We start from the raw sequence: 23,542 nt of genomic DNA, 5'->3' as shown, positions 1-23,542 counted from the left end.
CCAGCATAATAATCCTACCAGCAGACAAGGGCAACGCCACGGTGGTTATGAACACATCTGACTACCAAACCAAATTAACCAACCTACTCCAAGACTCCACATACAAACCCCTAAATACAGATCCCACCACCTACCTGGAAAAAACCACCAGATCCAAAATAAAAGCCTCCCCCATTAGCGAAGAGATCCAGCAAAGAATCATTCCCAGAGAGAAATCATCCAGATGCCCCAAACTCTATGGTCTCCCCAAGATACACAAAGAAGGAACCCCACTCAGACCTATAGTCAGCTCCATAGGCTCACCTCTACAAAACCTAGCCAAATTTCTCGCCAAACAACTACAGCCCTATGCAGAATCCATCACCTCACACGTAAAAAACTCATTCCAGTTTATAGAGATCATAAAGAAACAAAACTTACAGCCCAGCGACCTACTAGTGAGCTTCGATGTCATATCCCTCTTCACCCAAGTGCCTATCAAAGAAGCCTTGACAGCTATTCAAAACAAATATAACCCCCCCAAACACATCTTAGATCTGACCAACCACTGCCTATCCAACACATACTTCATCTATAATGGACAAAAATACAAACAAACAGAAGGAGCACCCATGGGATCACCCCTCTCACCTGTCATTGCCAACCTCTACATGGAACACTTTGAAACCCAAGCTCTAGAAAAATCGGATCACAAACCCAAACTCTGGCTCAGATATGTAGACGACACCTTCATAATCTGGCCACATGGGAAAGAAAAACTGGACAACTTCCTCACACACCTCAACAGCCTACACCCCAAAATACAGTTCACCATGGAAACAGAAGCTAACAACCAACTTCCCTTCCTGGATGTCTTAGTCTACAAGAAATCCAATGGCTCCCTAGGACACACCATCTACCAGAAGAAAACACACACAAACCGCTATCTGCACGCTCTCTCACACCACCACCCAGCACAGATCAACTCTGTAGCCAAGACACTCATCTCCAGAACAAAACGCTTAGCTGACGAACAACACCTAAAACCCGAACTACACACTCTCACCAATGTACTAACATCCAATGGATTCCATAGAAATAAGATTACAAACCTAATCCAAAAAGAAACCCCCACTAAAATCCAAGACAAAGAACAAGAAAACGGCAAAGCCCTCCTCCCATACATAAAAGGCACCACAGACAGAATCAGTAAGATCCTCCATAAACACAACATCAAAACAGCATTCTGCACAAACAGAAAAATATCCACCATCCTTAGAAACCCCAAAGATAAAATTGAATTAGAAAATCAAGGAGTATACGAAATCCCATGCACCACTTGTCCCACCACATACATCGGACAAACCAACAGAAGAATAAGTGCACGCATTGAAGAACATAAGAACTCAGTCAAAAAAGAGGAACCAACATCTTCCCTGGTCCAACACCTTAAAGCCACAGGACATGAAATTGACTTTAAAAATACCAGAACCATTGCCAAAAGTGAACATTTTAATAACAGAATAATCAGAGAAGCCATCGAGATAGAAAAACGCCCACACAGCATGAACAAGCGAGATGATACCTCCCGCCTACCAGCCATTTGGAAACCCGCCCTTATTGACAAACGACTCCCTAACACAAAAAATGATACCAGACCCACACTCACAAAAACCACACAGGATGTCACCACCACACATCCACGCAAAAAACAAACCCAAAGCCACACCGATGACGAGGCACGACCACAAACCAGAAGCCAGACCACAGCTGCATCATTAGCCACTTTAAACCCCTCCAATCCATACATGAAGCAAACTGACACCCTCCATGAAGAGGAGGCACGACCACGAACGCGAAGCCAAAAATAGCAAGGCAGCCCAAAATCTTAAACCCCTCTGCAACTCAGACTAACCTGAGCACAACCAAACAGAACACTCCCCCAGCCAATCAGAGCACAGCCAAGCCCCTAACCATTCAGAACACACCTCCCAATCAGAACATCAGCCAAGCTCCCACCCAATCAGTTCAGTTACCCCCACTGGCAGTTAAAAGGAAGAAACAGCTAAGACCACACATTGCTGCTCAAAGCACGAAGCTGAAAACACCAGCCTGAAGATGACGAATGGGACTTCGTCGAAACGTCGCCAAGACACTTCCAATTTTACGCGGGAGAAAAAACCCGACCAAGACCTATATATATATATATATATATATATATATATATATATATATATATATATATATATATATATATATAAATCTAAAATTAATACCTTAAAAAAAAAGAAAAGAAAATAAATAATTAAAAAATATTTCCCCCTCTATTTACTCACATGATATAACAAATTTAGTTTAATCTATTTCTTCTTAAAATTCAATCGATCCACAGAAGCATCCTACTATTACATCTACATAAATCACTCCTGCTTTTAAGCTCCACTAATTTCAATTAAAATATTCCAATTAGTCTTAAACAAACATATTAATAAAATTTTGGGTATCCCTTCTACAACACACATTCCAGGAATGACATTCTAATATTTTCACATATATTCCATCTCTTAATTTAATACATCATTAATTAATACCCTTTCTTCTCTTGTCATAGATCTCTCTAATTCTTCTGCTATTACAAAATAGTTTTCTATATAAACAGAGTAGAAAAAACACACACACAAACAAAAATCATTTCGGCCTGTTAAGTAAAATTTAACTCTCAACCAAATTAATTATCATATCTAAAACAAACATATTATTACACCAGTTATTATCTTACTGCTTTCATTTACTCAATTAGATTGTCAAATCAGTCCAAATTTCTAAAGCCTTTTTGACCCAATAATTAAGATTTTAAATCACATTTTTAAATCTAACTCTGGCTTTTTTTCTATACCAAGCTGGCTTCTGTAATGTTGCATCTATGTCATCAAATCTCAGTATTTGAGTACTAATGTTTATCAACAAATCAATCTAATCAAAATTCTCTTCCCCTTCTTCCAATATCATATAAACAATATAGTCCATTTTATTCTATATTATAATTTCAGCTTGGTTATCCAGGTTGTCATAACTTTCAATCGATCGCATCTGGCTGTCAATTAATTTTGGCAATAGGAGAACTTCACTTATAGTCATTTTTTTATCTTCAAAGTTCTCCATTTGTACATAGGCTTGTGAAATATCTTCCTCTGTAGTAGTCAGTTGATTTATAGAATAATTATTTAAAGTCTCAGTCTGGGGTTTTGGGTCCAGAATTTTTCTAAAGTTCAATTGGTCAGTAAATTCTTCCATCTCGAATTGTGTACACTGTTGCATATAAGCTTCTTCTTGGCCTGTAGGTTGGTCTTTTAAAATTTGGGACTCAGTTTGTGATTCTAGAAAATGGTCTTTAGTTTTTCTCCATGACTTCATCTCCTCTGTCATTTCCAATATTTTTTCCAGTATCAGCTCATAATCCAGTCCAGAATTCAATTGATCGGTAACTTCTTCTTCCATCTCAGATTGTGTATACTGTTGCATATAGGCTTCTTCTTGGTTTATAGATTGATTTTTTAAAGCAGTGGTTCTCAACCTTTTCAATGCTGTGACCCCAACCGGTCGTAAGTCGAGGACTACCCAACCAATCATAAGTCGAGGACTACCCAACCAGTTGTAAGTTGAGGACTACCCAACCGGTCGTAAGTCGAGGACTACCCAACCGGTCGTAGGTCGAGGACTACCCAACCAGTTGTAAGTTGAGGACTACCCAACCGGTCATAAGTTGAGGACTTTCCCTGCCTGGGAGCGCCGCGCATGCATGGTGCTGCCCCCTGCACCAGCCGAGGCGTAGCTGGCAAGGGGCAGCAAAGGTGCAAGGCACCCGCTGGGCCCCACACGTGCCAGCAACCCTCCCTGCGCCCGCTGGCCTCCCACCTCCCACCCCTGGCCCCCTTTTACTTACATTTTTAGTAGTTGCTCAGCAGAGAGGGGTGGAAGCTTCCAGACAGCTCGCCTTCACTGCAGACAACTTGCAGCACCGTTTGCAGACTGGGGCTTTTGGCGGGCTCAGCAAGGCAGAGACAGCCTGGACAATTCCTATTGGCTTTTGAAATAAAAGAGAGTAGCACAGCTAAGGAAAAGGAGAAAAAAGGAAAGAAGAAAAAAAATGGCGAATTGCGTTGTTTGGCGACCCCGTGAAATGGTAATTTGACCCCAAATGGGGTCGTGACCCACAGGCTGAGAACTGCTACTCTAGGAGATATTATGGAGCGACTCAGTATCTAGTTGCATGGAAACATCTCCCTGCTTCACAAAACGAATGGGTCCATAAACATCATGTCAGAGCCCTGAAGCTATTAAAGAAGTTTCACACAGAGTATCCTAACAAGCCTGACTAACTTTTATACCTGTTTTGTTTTCTCTCAGGTGGATCTATCTTATTTTTAAGGGGGCAGGATGTCAGAGTCCAATTATATTTCATCTCTAGTTATTAACTATGGAAAACCCCATTCCTGCCTTCCCTGGATTCTGTTATACGATGAAGGGAAGGGGGTGAACAAAGGGGCTTTATGGCCCTCACTTCCTTCAGTACACTTCAAAGAGACTGGATGTGGATACCACCAAAAGGACTAACCATAACAATGGGGCTATTAGCTTTCATGTACTCCTCTGTGAAGTCTGCCTCCTGTTGGCAGTGAGAGAAAGGGGGTGGGAATGTAATGCCTGGGACTGTCACTGGAAGAAGGGGAACCCCTTAAAACCTTGAATGGCTGAGCTTGGACCTCAAGTCCTGTCTAGAATGCCTGCAACCAGTTTCTCTTAATAAAGATGCCTGTTGGAAGAAAGATTCCAAGAGTTCTGTCTTCTTAAGATGCAAAGTGGGGTGGGTCCTTACATCCACCAAATATGAAAATAGGTTGCATCTAAGCTACCACATCTCCAACATTTGGGTTGTAAGTTAGGATACATACAAGACAGCTTTCTGGGATCCAGATGCCACCTATAAAACATTTTATAAAAATTTTCCCTTAAATTTTGAGCCTGTGTAAATTTTACATTTCTAACCCAAATTATCTCTCATCAATCCAATGGAATCGGTTCCTAAATATTTTGAGCCCATTTTACCATACAATCTTTAATCAAATCCATCTCAGAATCCAATTCTATTAAAGCATTATAAATTCTCTTTATATGGGCCCGATTTTGATCTTTAATCTGTTTTACCAAATTCTCATCCCCTAAAGTAATACCAACCTTTTGATCTAGACTCCACCTAGCCACTAATTGATTGTACTGGAACCAAGACTGTACAATATTTTTGTGCTTTAACTCAGCTAAGGATTTTAATTGCCAACCACTCCCTAGAGGCCTGAGTAAATCCTTATAGGAAATCCTATCAAAATTCACACCCCTAGATACCCCCTCTATCACGTGTCCAGGAATCCCCCAAATTGGTATTTTATAATTTAACCTGTAATAATACTTCTTCCAGACACGCAATAAAGCACTTCTTAAAATATGCGATTTAAAAGCCTGATCTACTTTTTTGTTATAAATTAGATATGCATGCCATCCATATAATTAATCCCATCCCTCAAGAGAAAGTATATTTTTATTTGTTAAGTTAACCCAATCACTAATCAATGTTAGAGCCGCTGCATCATAATATAATTTCAAGTTAGGCGCCTTAAGCCCTCCTCTTTCCCGAGTGTCTTGTAAGATCTTAAACTTTACTCTTGATTTTTTCCCCAGCCCAAATAAATTTGTTGATACCCTTCTGCCATTCATCCAAATTGGCATCTTTTTTCAAAATGGGTATCATTTGAAACAAACAAAACTTTGGTAGAACATTCATTTTAACAGCTGAAATTCTCCCCAACAAAGATAATTGTAATTTTTTCCAATCATTTAGATCCTTTTGCACTTTTGCCCATAATATCTCATAATTATTTTTATATAATTTTCCATTAGAAGTTGTTATATATACTCCCAGATATTTGACCTTTTTCACTATTTCAAAACCTGTAAGTTTAACTAACATTTCCTTTTCCTTCATAATCATATTTTTTGATAATATTTTAGTCTTGTTATTATTTACAGTACCTTAAAACCAGAAACTTTCCCATACTGGGTTATAATTTCCACCAAATGCCCTGAAGTATTACTTAAAGTATTTTTTTTCCCAAAAAGACAGAAGCTGCTCTCTTAGAACAGGGAAGTCATCTAAAAAGCAAGCTCTTTGCAGGAAAAATAGTTTAAAATGAAGAGAGGGAGGAAAGGTCTCACCCAGATTCACCACGGTAGTGAAACAAAGTCCATGGGGAAGCCATTAACATCTGTGTCACTAACTTAAAAAATGCAGTGATTCACTTAACTGTGGCAAGAAAGAACATAAAAATGGGGCAAAACTCACTTAGCTGTCTTGCCTAGCAATAAAAATTTTGGACTTAACTGTGTTCGTAATTTGAGGACTACCTATACATCCTTCATCCTTCATCCAAATGAGCTTGAATTTACTCATCTGCTAAGGAGAAGGAATAATGGATTCAGGGACATAGAAATCCAAGAATAGAAACAAACCTTTCCAGTTAACCATCACTCATCCCTACTTAATATACTGCTGCTCAGATGTTGTTTTACACTGGTATGAATTTAACTAGACACTAAATGTCAGGCATGTTACACTTACACTGAAAATCACTTAACAGATTCTTTATGCAGGTTTTTGTTGTGTTGGGCTTATAGCTTGGTGGCAGAATTTTTGTTAATCGTTTGGCAGGCTGTAATAAAGATTGTTGATTTGATTTGGTTTGGTTTGGTTTGCAGTGCCACAACTGTAGGCTGGCACTGAGAAAGTGGCATTTATCAGTTCCCTTCCCCCATTATAGATGGGAGGTAGATGAAGCAACCCTGTGGTTAATCTGGAGTTGAACATTTTTAAAATTAGAGATGTTAGTAGATTTTAGGAGTAGCTCTCCTATTCTTCCACAATATTAGACAACACAGTATCAGCAACAGAGACCTTCAATTTTCTGGATTCTACAATCTCCCATGACTTGAGATGGACACCTAACATTAGATTCATCATTAAAAAGGCACAACAAAGAATGTTCTCCCTGTGTCAACTCAGAAAGCTCAGATTGCCCAAGGATCTGCTGATACAGTTCTATAGAGGAATTATTGAGTCTGTCATTTGTACCTCAATAACAGCAACCAAACAGGACAGGTACAGACTTCAATGGATAGTTAGGACTGCAGAAAAAGAAACAATTGCAATCAGCCTTCCTTCCATTGAGGATCTGTATATTGTACAAACAGAAAGAGGGCTGAGAAAATATGTACAGACCACTCACATACTGGACATAAACTGTTTCAACTTCTCCCCTCAGGAAGCTGCTATAGGACATTGGATGTCAAAACAACTAAACACAAAGATGTTTTTTTCCCCGTGCCATCACTCTGCTTAACACCTAATTCCCACAGGACTGTCTTAGGCCTAAAGATATTTACCCCTGTAGTAGGCTGTATTGCTATTATCCTTCTCATCTTTCTCATCTTCTCATCTTTCATACTATCTTCTCTTACTGATTAACTTCTCCTATCTTATAATTTATCACTTATTTGTATCTTATGAGTAATGACTGTAACTATGATTTATGATCTATGACTTATCACTTTTTTGTTTGTATGTACACTGAGAGCTTATGTACTGCAGACAAATTCTTTGTGTGTCTTAAAACATATAAGTATAGAATAATAGAGTTGGAAGGGACCTTGTAGGTTATCTAGTCCAACCCCCTACCCAAGCATTTCTGACAGGTGGCAGTCCAGTCTCTTCTTGAAAGCTTCCAGTGATGAAGCACCAACAACATATGAAGGCAGTATGTTCTATTGGTAGATTGTTCTCACTGTCAATAAATTTCTCCTTATTTCTAGGTTGAATGTCTTCTTGATCAGTTTCCATCCGTTATTCCTTGTCTGGCCTTCAGATGCTTGGAAAATAGGTTGACCCCCTCCTCTCTGTGACAGCCCCTCAAATATTGGAACATTGCTATCATGTCTCCCCTGGTCCTTCTCTTCACTAGACTAGTCATACCCAGTTCCTGTAACCATTCTTCATATGTTTTAGCATCCAGTCTCCAAATCATCTTTGTTGCTCTCCTCTGCACTTTTTTTTAGAGTCTCAACATCTTTTTTATAGTGTGGAGGCCAAAATTGGTTGCAGTATTCTAGGTGTGGTCTTACTTTGTAGAATGGTATTAGTACCTCATGGGATCTTGATTGAATCCCTCTATTAATACAACTTAGGATTGCATTGGCTTTTTTGGCTGCCGCTGACACTGTTGGCTCATATTTAATTGATTGTCCACTAAGACTCCAAGATCCCTCTTACAGTTGCTGCTATTAAGCCTGATTTCACCCAATCTATATGTGTACTTTAGTTTTTCTTGCCTAAGTGTAAGACTTTACTTTTCTCTACATTGAATTTCATTTTGGTAGATAGGGCCCAGTGTTCAAATCTTTCAAGATACCTCTGGATCTTGAGTATCATCTAGGGCAGTGGTAGTCAACCTGGTCCCTATTGCCCATTAATGGGCGTTCCAGCTTTCATGATGTGCGGTAGGGGTTTTGTCCGATACTGAAGCACTTTCCTTTTTTTTAATTTAATTGACTTTAAAAAAAATTTCCATAGCATTATTTAAAAACATTTTCATTAGGTTTTCATAAAATTCCCCGTGACAATTTAAATTTCTGAAAATATACTATTTGTATTGCCCATGCATAAGTTTAGTTTATGTAAGTGAAACTAAATGGCGCTATAGTGCGACCGCAAACAAAAAAGCCTCATCTCAGAATAGCTCGCGCATCTCCCCCCACACCACCCAGCTGTAACAGACAAGCAGAGCTGGTAGCCGGCAGCCCCCCCAAACCCAATCCACGATGGGCGAGAGGCATGCGCAGACGATGATACATGGTGCAGGCTCTTTTGTTTGCGGTCGCACTGGTCAGTACGCAGTTAGATTTGTGAGAGTGAGCACTTGCCTACAGCTTCAAACAAAATATTGTGAGTCCATGTCTCAAAAAAAGAAATATGCTCGTGGCTATTTGCCAGAGTATCTGAAGATGGGTTTCATAGAATCTGTTGTAAATAAACAACATCCAATGTGTTTATTGTATCATAAAACATTATCCAATGAGGCAATGAAGCCAAGTCGATTGCGAGAACATCTTTCTACAAAGCATCCAAATGATAAGGACAAGCCCATTGAATATTTTCAGGAAAAATATTTTGATAAAAAATTTCAAAATTGTTCAACAATCATTGCATCATTTAAGAAACAACATGCAGCGAACGAAGATGGATTAATTACCACTTATCGCATTTCACAATTAATTGCAAAAAGTAGTAAAAGCTATAATATTGGAGAAACTGTAATAATACTCTCTATAAAAGAATTTATCTCAACAGTAATGCATCAGGATATACCTGGAATTTTAAAAACATTGCCCCTAAGTGATAGCACAGTAAAGCAACAAATTGAAGAAATGGCAGTTAATGTTGAAAAAACCTGATAAGTATTCTCCAAAACTTTTCATTTTCCATGCAATTGGATGAGTCTACCATTGCAGATAATAATGCTTTATTAATGGCATATGTACGTTATTTTGATGAAAACAATACATTACGAGAAGAAATGCTATTCGCAATAAATCTCATTACAGATACAAGAGGATTATCTATATTTAATACTGTGAAATCATACTTTACAAAAAATAATACAAATAATATTTGAATAATATTGTTGCATGTGCTACTGATGGAGCACCATCAATGGTAGGTCGCTATTGTGGATTTGTTGCTTATTTGAAGGAAGAAGTGCCAAATATTTTATGTATTCATCGTGTGGTGCACAGACAACATCTTGTAGGAAAATATCTAAGTACAAGTCTCCATTCATCATTAACTATAATAATTCGAGCCATAAACAAGATCAAATCCAATGCAAAAAATGATAGAATATTTTGACAGCTTTGCCAGGACAATAATGAAGATTTTATTACGTTACTTTTGCACACACAGAAGTTTGTTGGCTGTTAAAGGGTACATCTTTGGCTCATTTTGTAGCATTATATGATAGTGTCATACAATTTTTTGAAAGTAATAATGAGACCAATCTGTGTGAACAGTTAAAAACAGTAAAGAATGATGCCTTTTATTTGGCAGATATTTTCAAGAAATTTCATGATGTCAATTTGCAGCTTCAAGGAGCTAATAAAACTCTTATAGGTTGCCAAAGTATTGTGTCATTATTTATTGACAAACTTGAACTACTTAATTATAATCTATTGAAGGGAGAATTTCATCAGTTTCCTGAATTATCATCTATAAAAAATGATGTAACTCCAGAGGATATTGACAGATTCAGTAGCCTCCTCAACGAACTTAAATTGGACATGGAAAAACAATTTGAAGATATTTTGAAATTGAAGGTGTATGACTGGATGAAAAATCCTTTTACTGAAAATATTGAAGAGGCTGATACAACTTACCAAGAAGAACTGTTAGAAATTAGATATGATGAAAAAAGTAAACATAAATTCGACAGTGGTGGATATGAAAACCTATGGCAAAGTAAAAAAATGCCTGTCTTATATCCAAATATGTGGAAAATGATATTCAGTTTATTATTATTTACCTTTCCCTACCTCATATCTTGTGGAATCAGGCTTTAGTGCTGTTAATCATATTATGACCAAAGAAACTGCCTGAATATTTCTGAAAGAGGAGACCTTCATTTGTTCCTTACAAAAATTGAGCCAGATATCCAGTATTTAGTTTCGCAGCATCAGCCTCAGGGATCTCATTAATAATTTAATTAATTAAATGTAATTTCATCAGACTTCATGCTTCTATTTATGCAAAGTATAAATAAAAAGATAGGTTTAACTACAGTAAGTTGTTTTATAAAGATTTATTCTGCCAAACTTAGCGAAAGTACGACATAAAGTATTTGGTAAGTAATTATTATTATATGCTTTAACTTGCTGTAACTCTGCTTTATAAATTTTATAAAATAAAGTTACTTCCCTACTTTATAAATCGCCATTACTGTGGAACCAGTGGGCGGTTGGAACATTTTACTACTAACAGAGATACAAAAGTGGGCGGTAGGTATAAAAAGGTTGACTACTCCTGATCTAAGCATTAAGAAACCATCGTGGATGATCCCGGTGAGATTTTTCCCTCTCTCCTTCTGCCTAACTACTCTCCTGTCAAAAGCCTTTTGGAATTACTTCCCTGCTTTGAAAGAGCTGCCTTTGTTTATCTGGGGAAAAGAGCTTTCCATAACAAAGAAAAAACCTTCTCATTGACTATTTTTACTCTTGGCTACTTGGGGGGGGGGGGCTGGAAAAATCCTTGTCATAAAACTTTATTATTATATCTTCTAAGCTGGAGAATAGTGTCTTCCTATGTCTTGGACTTATTTTTTTAAAGAGATAATTTTTTATTGTTTGAAAAAAACAACTCTATGAGAAGCCAGAAAAGAGACTCCATAGCTCTGACTTTGCTAATCTCATTCTTGATGTCTGGAAGAGACTTTCATAGTTTACTGAGGACATCTTGTGGAGAAATTTAATTGTAATTGTTTTTTGTTTGTGTTACTACTGAAATGGAGAAATCATACTCACAACTCAACTGTAAACTCATATTGGGAAAAAATTTATGAAGCTACTGAGGAAATATGTTTCCAAATAAGAGAGAGAACTGCAGAAATAATAAACAGAAATTTTACTGTGAATTTACAAACTGACCTTCAGACTTTACTTGATCATTCTACAGACCAAAAAGCAACAGAAAAAGAATTAATTTACATATAACCTATGGAGACTTTGGATGACCAAAAAATGATTGTAACTAAACTATCTACAATTGCAAAACTAACAGAAATGGACTTGAAATTACAACTGTTGGAGAATTATGACAACCTTGATTAATCAACTATTAATTATAAAATTGAACATGATTGTTTTATCCAGCAGACAGGAACCAGGCATCAAAAACAGAGGATGGGAAGTCTTTTACTGACCCAAATTATATTACAAGCAATAATGGGAGATCTATTTGCTGAAATAGAGGCTTTGTTATGGAAGCCTGTTGGCGTAGGAAGAAAGCCAGAATAAGACTAAAAAGAGAAATTTACAATTATATGTAATGGATTAAAAAGGTTTTGAGAAATATGGACTGATTTAAGGATTAAGATTTAGAGTTGAAAATTTGTGATTATTAGAATATATATGTTAAATAGAGTAAGAATGTATTTTCTTGAATAATATGTTTATTTGTATGAAAAATATTTCATAATGGAATGAGAATAAGAATATAAAAGAGGCTTTTAGAAATTCAGATAGCTTTAACAACTAATTGAGGGTATTAAGTTAGTAAGACGATGTTTTGTGTAATAATAGATGTGTTCTTTTTTTAGATATGATAATTATTTGAATGAGATTTAAATGCTATTTGAAGTAATAAGAGAGATCTGTGATAAAATCAATGGTTTATGAGATTATGAATTAGAATATATCTGGATTAGTATTTTAAAAGGGATACCCGAAGTGATAATACATTTATCTAAGGTTAAATTGGACTATGGTGATTGTACATTAATAAAGCTCAAAACAGGATTAGGATTTATAGATATGTAATGTAGAAATGGATTATGTTAAATAGGTTATATCATTTGAGGGAAATAGAGAGGGAACATTTAACGTATTTACTTGAGCTATTATATGATTTTGTTTTTGGATGATTGACTACCTAACCACCACGGTGTGTCTTGAGCATTCTGTTGTAAAAGTTAAAAAACTAATAAAATTTGTTATAAAAAAAATAATTGGTTTTAGATCAGAGAAGATAGATAAAAAGGAAATATAACTGAATTCTGACATCCTGCCCCCCTTAAAAATAAGAGAGATCCACCTGTAGAGAAAACAAAACAGGTATAAAAGTTAGTCAGGCTTGTTAAGATACTCTGTATGAAACTTCTTTAACATTTTCGGGGCTCTCACATGACGTTTATGGACCCACTCGTTTTGTGAAGAGGGGAGGTGTTTCTATGTTACTAGGTATTGAGTTGTTCCATGATATCTTCTAGAGTCTAGGATTTCCTTTATCTCAAAGTGTTGTTCTCCTTCCACCATGATTGGAGGGGGGGGGGAATTTTGGCCGTAAGGGTGATTCTCTTTTCAGTAAACTCCAGTGAAAGATTGGGTGTATTTGCCTGAGATTTTTTTGGTAATTCTAATTCTACTGTTAGTGGGTTTATGATTCTTTTAATTGGAAAAGGTCCTATATATTTTGGTCCAGGTTTTTTACAGGGTTGTAGGAATTTTAGGTATTTTGTAGACAAATATACCATTTCTCCTACAATGAATGATATGGGTTCAACTCTCTTTTTATCTGCTTGTGCTTTGTATGCTTGCCTAGCTTCGTCTAAGGCTTTTCTAACTATTAGTCAGGTATTTTGTAATTGTTCTATCCACTCTTTCAGTGATGGGATTGCTGGTTCGTTTCGGGTTAATTCTGGCATGGGGTTGAAACTTTAACCGTTGGCTACTTGAAAAAGAGTGTAGCCTATGCCGGAGTGGACTGTGTTATTGTAGGCAACTTCTGTGAAGGGGAGTAGGTCCATCCAATTCAATTGCTAGAAATTAATGAAGCATCTTAAGTATTGCTCAAGTACTGAGTTCACTTTTTCTGATTGGCCGTTTCCCTGAGGATGATGACTAGATGTCAGTCCCTGAGTGGTCCCTAAAAGGGATAAAAATTCCTTCCAAAATGCAGACATAAATTGCACTCCTCTATCAGATATGATGCATTGGGGTGCCCCGTGCAATCTGTAAATATGCTGCACAAAAAGTTTCGCTAAGGCTTTTGCGGTGGGGATCTTTTGGCAAGGGATAAAGTGCACCTGTTTGGAAAACAAGTCCATGACCATCCAGATGACAGTATTCCCATTGCTTTCTGGTAATTCCACTATAAAATCCATGGCTATTTCCCTCCAGGGGGCTGAGGGATTCACCACTGGTTGTAACAGTCTGGGTGATTTCCCTTGCAACCTCTTGACAGTTGTGCAGTTGGGCAGCTAGCCACATAACTTTCTATGTCCTTTTTCATGGATGGCCACCAAATGGCCTTTTCATTAAGTGTAATGTTTTTACAAATCCAAAATGCCCTGATTTTGTGTCATGTAAGCTGCATGAATGTGACCCTATGGGTGGTTGGTATATATAATTTTTCTCTCACCCAAGGCAGTCCATCCTTGATTGTGCACACGTGTCTATTTTTCTAGAACCATTCATCTGTTTCCAAAGTTTTCCGGAATTCAATTCCGGTTTGGCTACCCAGTTGCGGTTTTAATTTAGCTTGGGCTCTGGTAGTTACTGGCACTGCCAGTTGTGATTCCTTCATAAGTGGTTTAGAATCGGTGGCTCACATGCTGTTATATTGGGGCATGCGAGATACTGCATCTACCAAGACGTTCTCCCCCCCAGCAAGTGCTTGAGCGTACAGTGGAATTCTGTTTGTTTCTGTTCTTTTGTCTCCTCTTGTCGATGTTGTGCTCCTTCATCTAAAAGTGCTCTATTTCTTTCGTCAAAGTCTTCTGCTTTCCATATTGAATCCAATTGGTATCTTGTGTTATTCCAGTTGATTAAAATCCCTTCTGGCATTAACCAGCTAAAGTTTATGCCTTTTGCAATCAGCTTTGTGATTAAAAAATGATATTGTCTTCAAGTATCTCTTACTCTTTTGGGTATCTGATTTAAGATCACAATTTATTTACTCTTATATTGTAATAGTTCCTCTCAAATTCTTCTCAATATTTCATCTTGTGTTGTTTTCTTTATAAAGTTCATGTGCACTTCTCTGGGTAGTTTATGTTTTCTTGCATAGCTTGAATTCATTTCATCTATCTCCATTTGCATCTCTACTCTGTCTGCTTTCAGAGCCTCTGCCAAAAGCTCAATAATCACAACTGTTATATTTTCTTCTCTATCTACAGGGATATTTTGAAATCTTAGGCAGTGTTCCGCTCTTTCCATTTCTAAGATTGCCACTGCGCCTTCAAGATTTTGATTTGCTTGTTTCAGTTTCTCATTTTCTTGCAGTAGTATTTCCATTTTTAATCAATATCTTCTGTTTTATTTTCCACTTTCTGAATTCTTTGTTCATTTTTAAGCATCATTTGATGGTGAAGCTCAAATTGTGACTTTATATCCAAGATTTCTTCGCTTAATTTATCAAATTTACTTTTTGTCTCTTCATGATTTTTTTGCATTAATTCTTGAATCAATTTTAATATGGATTGCATCTCATTTTGTGCAGTGCTTATTTTCTTACGCTGCAGCATTGTTTCGATAGATCCCTGGCTGAACTAGCTGTTCCCACAGAGGGTGCAGAGGAGGTCTTTTTCATAAGTCTAGTAAGGTTTGATGTACTCATTCTTCCAGCCAAATAGCTTAGGCTAAAATCCAAACTATAAAAGGAGCCAACTTCTTTAGGCTAAATCCAATACCTCAGGGAGAGAAAGCAGAATAAAGCAAGCAACAAGAAAAAAGAAAAAAAGAATACTTAGCTTAAATCCAGGTTATCTTAGGTTAAAATCCAACAGGCCAACTTCTTTAGGCCAAATCCAGCTCCTCCAGTCAGGCCTCAGATGTAAAACATTCGCTGTCTTCAAATAATTTCTATTTTAGTTATATCCAGAGTCAACAAATCTAGTTATGAAGAGTCTTTTCACTTAAAAATTCACACAAAGTCACTTTGTTTAGAACAGGTGTTGTCTTAAGGTCACATACTTTGACATTTTTTATTATTTAATATTACTATAATATCTTCTTTCACCACTAGATGTCGTCGTATGCTGTTTAATCAATGTCTGGTCTTAAAAAGTTATTACAAAGTTTTCCTTTTCAACTTCTTTACACGTTATTTACTCTTAGAATTATAGCTAAAAAGATTTTTCCACCTCTTGTAGATTAAGTAGTCTTTCTTTGAGTCAATCTGAGTTCAGTTTTAAGAGATCTTTTGCATTCCTTAAAAAGCCTTCCCACTTATAGTTGCTCACCACCTTTAACTTTCTCCTCTAGTCTTTCTGGGATCTTTACTTTATATGAGCTCTTCCCATCAGGGGGTCAACATTCTTAATTGTAATTCCAAAAGGAAAAAGACAAAAGAACTGGCTTACCCAGTTTCAGCACACTGTTGACAGTCAGCTGTTTCACAGAGCACCATGGCTCCTCACTCTTCTTCCTGCTGGTGATGACTTGGGCTGCCTGGGTGAACCCAGCAGCCTTTCCTCTGTCCTTTCAGAGGGTTTCTTCAGTCCGTCCAGACCGATTGCCGTCTGGTCCGGACTCCTGAAACACCCCTTTTTCATTGCCCCTCCAGGACAACTTTCTGACCCTTTAGGGTCACTGGGTAGAAAGAAATCTGGCTGGGAAGCCAGAGCCCCAGCTTCTTCCACTGTCTCGTCGCACGCCAAACAGGAAGTCCCAGGCAGATGGCTCCTTAATGGAAGGAACTTTACTTACCCATTTAACTGAGCCTATATGCCTAGAAATTAGTGAACATTGGGAGTTCATGCATTTCGTTGTGGCTCTGAAGATGACTGAGGCTGTGAGTTTAGGTTTATCCTGGTTAAACAAATGGAAATCTTTTATCTGATGGAAAAAGGGGATGAAGACTGTGAGATTACCAATAGGGCCCAAACCCCCTCTTGATTCTGCTGATGTTACCGTAGGGCCTAAGCCATCAGCAGAACCAGCAAAATTAACTGCCATTCCCCAGCCAGGTGAACCACTCATCCCCAGTGAGTACCAGGATCCAGTGTAGGTGTTTAGTGAGAAAGAATGTGACCTTCTGCTGCCGCATTGACCAAATGACTGTGCAACTGAACTATCGCCGGGGGCTAAACTCCCAAGACTGAGGATATACGCTATGACCCTCTATGAAATGGAGGAACTACAACAGTACATGAACAAAAACCTATCAAGAGGTTTCATTGAACTGGCTAAGTCCCAGGTGGGGGCACTGGTGTTATTTAAAGAGAAAAAAGATGGGTTGCTTAGGCTCTGCATGGATTATAAAGGGTCAAATACTGTAAGTGTAGAAAACAAGTACCCCCTCCCCCTCTTGAAGGACTTACTAACCCATCTGGCAAATGGATGTATCTTCACTAAATTAGACCTAAGAGAAGTGTACTACCGAATAAGAATAAAAAAGGGAGATGAATGGAAAACCGCTTTTAACTGTACTATGGGCAGTTATCAGTTCAAAGTTATGCCGTTTGGACTTCATGCAGCTGATCAACCAGATGCTACACGATCATCTGTACAAGGGGCTTTAGTGTATCTTGATGACATCCTGATATACAGCAAGAATATGACTGACCATGTAAAATTAGTGCAAGAGGTATTAAAGAAATTGCTAAATGCCAAACTATATGTCAAATTGTCGAAATGTGAATTCCACCAAACCTGATTGGATTATTTGGACTACAGAATTTCCTGTGAGGGCATTGAAATGGACCCTGGAAAAGTAAAAGCTGTAATCAAATGGCAACCCCAAAGACTCAAAAATAGCTTCAAAGCTTTCTAGAGTTTGCAAACTTTTACCGTCAATTCATCCCCTCATTTGCCGAAATTGCTTTACCTCTCAGGGACTTATTAAAAATAGTCAAAGATGGAGGAAAGCCACGATCGGGCCAGATGCTAACATGGACTGTGAACTGTCAAACTGTCAACTGGTTTTGAGAATTTGAAAAGACTATTTGCAGTCAAGCTGGTCCTAACGCATCCCTGCCCAGGGAAACCATTTGTGATTCAAGCCAATGCCAGCGACATGGTAGTCGGAGTGGTACTGTTTTCACTCTGAAAAAACCTTCCGAAACGTATAAAAAACAAGCAGATAAAAAAGGGCTCTCCAGAGGTCATTCCAGGTTGAGGAAAAAGTTTACTTATCCACAAAATATTTACAACTCAAGTTGCTTAATAAGAAATTGGGACCAGAGACTTCTGGTTTGCCAACACGGCCGCCATGGACATTTGGAAGGTGAACTCCATCTTCCGCATCCAGTTTCGCTTTGCTGGGGGACCCTGGAAAGGGTCAAAAGTCACCCTGTAGGGGCAACCAGTAAGAAAGGGATCCTGCTGGATCGTGGAAGAGTGGCAGCTCTTCCACTATATCTGGCACAGCCCTCCAAACTGGTGGATGAAAGACCACCCATAGTAATATGGCTCCTCACTAGGCTGTAGACAGCCGAAGTCACATTTACCACCAGGCGCCTACAAAGCAGTTTGGATGAGACTGGGTGAGATCTACCTCTCTTAAATCCCATTATCTTTTTTTACCTGCATAAGCTGCCTAAAGTAGGGCTTTTCAACCTTTTCACCCATTGTACCACTTTTAGGATATGGAAATATCCGAGTACCACCAGTTGCCTAGCAAGATGTCAAAAATCTGATGACCCCCCCCCCCAAAAGGAAAAAAGTGATAAAGTACAGGTAGTCTCAACTTACAACAGTTCGCTTAGTGACTGTTTGAAGTTACAATGGCACTGAAAAAAGTGTTCCCCCAAGGCACAGCCGAGCAAGACACCTGCCTGCCCACCCGGTAGCGCTCTTCCTCCTATCCGAGATTTTCATTGTTGTGAGCTTTTCTTTTGGGAATTGTCAGCGGGGGTGGGGTGGGAGGTGTTTAGTTTTTATTCCCTCCATCTCTTGGGTGGTTGCAGCAGGTTTTGGTCACTTCACACGACCCTGGGACATTATGACCATCATAAATATGAATCAGTTGCCAAGCATCTGAATGTAAATCACAAGACCCTGGAGATGCTGCAGCATTCCAGCTGATCGGTGCTTCCTCTGGGCTCAGCAGAAGTGCCAGGAACAGCACCGAGTTCCAGCTGGAGCCTGGCACTGACCCTGGTGCTTCTGCTGAGCCCTGACAGACCTGCAGCTCCAGCCATCTCTCGCTCAGGCTTGTGCGGTGCTGCCACCAGTTCACCTCATTCACCTCCCCTGCTACCACTTTTCTAGGATGGTCGCATACCACCTGCCAGGTGCCAATGTACCACAGGTGGTACCTGTACCACTGGTTGAAAAGCCCTGGCCTAAAGGGAAGGGGAATCCTATCCCACTCTCTAAAAACAGCGGTGACTGACTATCCAGGGGAGTTTAAAACACTGAAAGAATAACCTGATTTTAACTGACTTTAATTGGACTTTAATTTTTCTAACGTTTGAGGACTAAAAGATTCCTTATTTTTTATTCTATTTTTATTGAAGATTTGGGTTTTTATCTCTAAAAAGAAGTAAAATTCTTAAATGTATGGGTGACACCTTGTGGCTAAACCTGATGTTACAATTTGTTATTGCCTTACAGAGACTTGGCTCACAGCCCTGATTATAGATAAGATTCCTGCAACCTTGGCAGATATTAGCTTTGAGAAGCCCAGCTGTGTTCTATACTCAGTGATAAAACTACTCTTATTCTGATGAAATAAGAGGCTACAGAAAAGAACAAGATGTCAGCCCAGATATACAAATTCAAACTCTGACTACAACTAAAGAATCATCTGTACCAGGGGTAGTCAACCTTTTTATACCTACCGCCCACTTTTGTATCTCTGTTAGTAGTAAAATTTTCCAACCTCCCACTGGTTCCACAGTAATGGCGATTTATAAAGTAGGGAAGTAACTTTATTTTATAAAATTTATAAAGCAGAGTTACAGCAAGTTAAAGCATATAATAATAATTACTTACCAAATACTTTATGTCGTACTTTCGCTAAGTTTGGCAGAATAAATCTTTATAAAACAACTTACTGTAGTTAAACCTAATCTTTTTATTTATACTTTGCATAAATAGAAGCATGAAGTCTGATGAAATTGCATTTAATTAATTAAATTATTAATGAGATCCCTGAGGCTGATGCTGCGAAACTAAATACTGGATATCTGGCTCAATTTTTGTAAGGAACAAACGAAGGTCTCTTTTTTCAGAAATATTCAGGCAGTTTCTTTGGTCATAATATGATTAACAGCACTAAAGCCTGATTCCACAAGATATGAGGTAGGGAAAGGTATCAATAAACTGAATATCATTTTCCACGTATTTGGATATAAGACAGGCATTTTTTTACTTTGCCATAGGTTTTCATATCCACCACTATCGAATTTATGTTTACTTTTTTCATCATATCTAATTTCTAACAGTTCTTCTTGGTAAGTTGTACCAGCCTCTTCAATATTTGCGGTAAAAGGATTTTTCATCCAGTCATACACCTTCAATTTCAAAATATCTTCAAATTGTTTTTCAATGTCCAATTTAAGTTCATTGAGGAGGCTACTGAATCTGTCAATATCCTCTGGAGTTACATCATCTTTTATAGACGATAATTCAGGAAACTGATGAAATTCTCCCTTCAATAGATTATAATTAAGTAGTTCAAGTTTGTCAATAAATAATGACGCAATACTTTGGCAACCTATAAGAGTTTTATTAGCTCCTTGAAGCTGCAAATTGACATCATGAAATCTCTTGAAAATATCTGCCAAATAAAAGGCATCATTCTTTACTGTTTTTAACTGTTCACACAGATTGGTCTCATTATTACTTTCAAAAACTTGTATGACACTATCATATAATGCTACAAAACGAGCCAAAGATGTACCCTTTAACAGCCAACAAACTTCTGTGTGTGCAAAAGTAACATAATAAAATCTTCATTATTGTCCTGGCAAAGCTGTCAAAATATTCTTTGCATTGCATATCATTTTTTGCATTGGATTTGATCTTGTTTATGGCTCAAATTATTATAGTTAATGATGAATGGAGACTTGTACTTAGATATTTTCCTACAAGATGTTGTCTGTGCACCACACAATGAATACATAAAATATTTGGCACTTCTTCCTTCAAATAAGCAACAAATCCACAATAGCGACCTACCATTGATGGTGCTCCATCAGTAGCGCATGCAACAATATTATTCAAATATTATTTGTATTATTTGTATTATTTTTTGTAAAGTATGATTTCACAGTATTAAATATAGATAATCCTCTTGTATCTGTAATGAGATTTATTGCGAATAGCATTTCTTCTCGTAATGTATTGTTTTCATCAAAATAACATACATATGCCATTAATAAAGCATTATTATCTGCAGTGGTAGACTCATCCAATTGCATGGAAAATGAAAACTTTTGGAGAATACTTATCAGGTTTTTTTCAACATTAACTGCCATTTTTTCAATTTGTCGCTTTCCTGTGCTATCGCTTAGGGGCAACGTTTTTAAAATTTCAGGTATATCCTGATGCATTACTGTTGAGATAAATTCTTTTTTAGAGGGTATTATTACAGTTTCTCCAATATTATAGCTTTTACCACTTTTTGCAATTAATTGTGAAATGCAATAAGTGGTAATTAATCCATCTTCATTCGCTGCATGTTGTTTCTTAAATGATGCAATGATTGTTGAACAATTTTGAAATTTTTTATCAAAATATTTTTCCTGAAAATATTCAATGGGCTTGTCCTTATCATTTGGATGCTTTGTAGAAGGACTTGGCTTCATTGCTTCATTGGATAATGTTTTATGACACAATAAACACATTGGATCTTGTTTATTTACAACAGATTCTATGAAACCCATCTTCAGATACTCTGGCAAATAGCCACGAGCATATTTCTTTTTTTGAGACATGGACTCACAATATTTTGTTTGAAGCTGTAGGCAAGTGCTCACTCTCACAAATCTAACTGCGTACTGACCAGTGCGACTGCAAACAAAAGAGCCTGCACCATGTATCATCGTCTGCGCATGCCTCTTGCGCATCGTGGATTGGGTTTGGGGGGTGCTGGCTATCAGCTCTGCTTGTCTGTTACAGCTGGGCGGTGTGGGGGGAGATGCGCGAGCTATTCTGAGATGAGGCTTTTTTGTTTGCGGTCGCACTATAGCGCCATTTAGTTTCACTTACATAACATGAACTAAACCTATGTGTGGGTGATACAAATAGTATATTTTCAGAAATTTAAATTGTTCCAGGGAATTTTATGAAAACCTAATGAAAATGTTTTTAAATAATGCTATGGAAATTTTTTTTAAAGTCAATTAAATTTAAAAAAAGGAAAGTGATTCTGTATCGGACACCATGAAAGCTGGAACGCCCACTAGTGGGCAGTAGGGACCAGGTTGACTACCACTGCTTTAGACCAATGAGTATCAGCATGGCAAGGAGTGTGGGACAATGCTATGAAAGCATTGAAAATAGCCTCAGAAACATATAAAAAACAGGTTGATAAGGGCTCCTCAGAGGTCATTTTGCATGGGGAAAAAGGTTCATCTGTCCACAAAGTATTTAAGACTCAAATTGCCTAGTAAAAAATTGGGACCAAAATACCTGGGTTCTTTCTCCATAGTGCGAATTCTGAACCCAGTTACTGTAGAATTAAAACTCCCTTGGCTTTTAGGGAGGATTCACCCTGTATTTCACTGCAGCTTGTTTGAAACCTTTCAGGGAATCAACTTTAAGACCCCCTCCAAAGAAAGCACCTGGGCCCCTTATGGCGACTGGGGAGACTCATTACAAGGTGAAACTGATTCTCGATGCCAGCTTGTATAAAGGAAAATTGCAATATTTGGTGCAATGGAAGGGCTATCCATTATCTGAGGCTATTTGGGTGAAATTTACTGACATAAAAGCTGATAGACTTGTTTGTAAATTTTATGATAAACATCTGAACAATCCAAGGGGACATCCTTAACTATGCTTTTGTTTGATTTCCAGGACTTCTCCTTTCTGTTAAGGGGGCTGGATGTCAGCGCTGCGGCAATTGAGAAAACTGTAGCCATTTTACCTTTTGCTTTCATTGTGCTTCTTTCTGCTTTCTGGGATTTTAGATGTAGAAGGGGGTAGGGGGGAATATTTGAGCATTTTCAGTTAGCCATAACAATTTTAGCTATGAGTGAACTCAAGATAAAGTTTTGGTGGGCTGAGAAGTTGGGAGGAGAGCCTGTGTTTTGGATTAATTGGTGAATGTGATTTATGATAGTCTTTCTAAGATGGGAATTGCAACTTGTTACTTTGTATCTGGGGAGGGAACTTTAGTTGTGGGTTCAACTATGTAAGTGCCGATACTTTATTTCCTGAATAAAATGTTCTTTAAGGAAGAACTCTTTGCCTTGAAATTCTTTTAATTGGTTTCATCTATCAGAACCATGACAATATGACAAAGATATTAAACAGTATGGAGTTTATAAAGAGCAGACTATGTTTGACCAGACATTACTAACTTCCAATGAAAAGTTAATTAAAAAAGTGTACAATTTCTTATTAAATCTGAAAATGGAAGATGAACAAGTAAAAGAGATGATGATAGTATGGGGAAAGAATTTTCGATATAATATAGACTTAGATAAGTGGCAAAGTTTGTGGGAAAGAAACTATAAATTGACAATGTCAGTTTCATATAAAGAAAACTTATACAAAATGTTCTATAGATGGCACTTGCCAC

The 23,542-nt window shown here is 37.7% G+C and overlaps 1 protein-coding gene across 1 annotated transcript in view; it reads left to right on the top strand.

Moving 5' to 3' along the window:
* The window catches only part of TMEM52B (transmembrane protein 52B), a 69,008-nt gene extending 45,890 nt beyond the window's left edge, over positions 1-23,118 (top strand). Inside the window, exon 5 of the mRNA XM_039320443.1 lies at positions 22,816-23,118. The gene's annotated coding sequence lies outside the window, so the exon portion shown is untranslated. The remainder of the gene's footprint in view (positions 1-22,815) is intronic.
* Positions 23,119-23,542: the final 424 nt, after the last annotated feature.

The sequence above is a fragment of the Crotalus tigris genome, unplaced genomic scaffold (genome assembly GCF_016545835.1).
Source record: "Crotalus tigris isolate CLP2741 ecotype Arizona unplaced genomic scaffold, ASM1654583v1 scf7180000023637.1517150, whole genome shotgun sequence".
NCBI classification, from domain to species: domain Eukaryota; kingdom Metazoa; phylum Chordata; class Lepidosauria; order Squamata; family Viperidae; genus Crotalus; species Crotalus tigris.
Note: the sequence above shows the minus strand (reverse complement) of the source record. Positions and strands in the feature narration are given on the sequence as shown.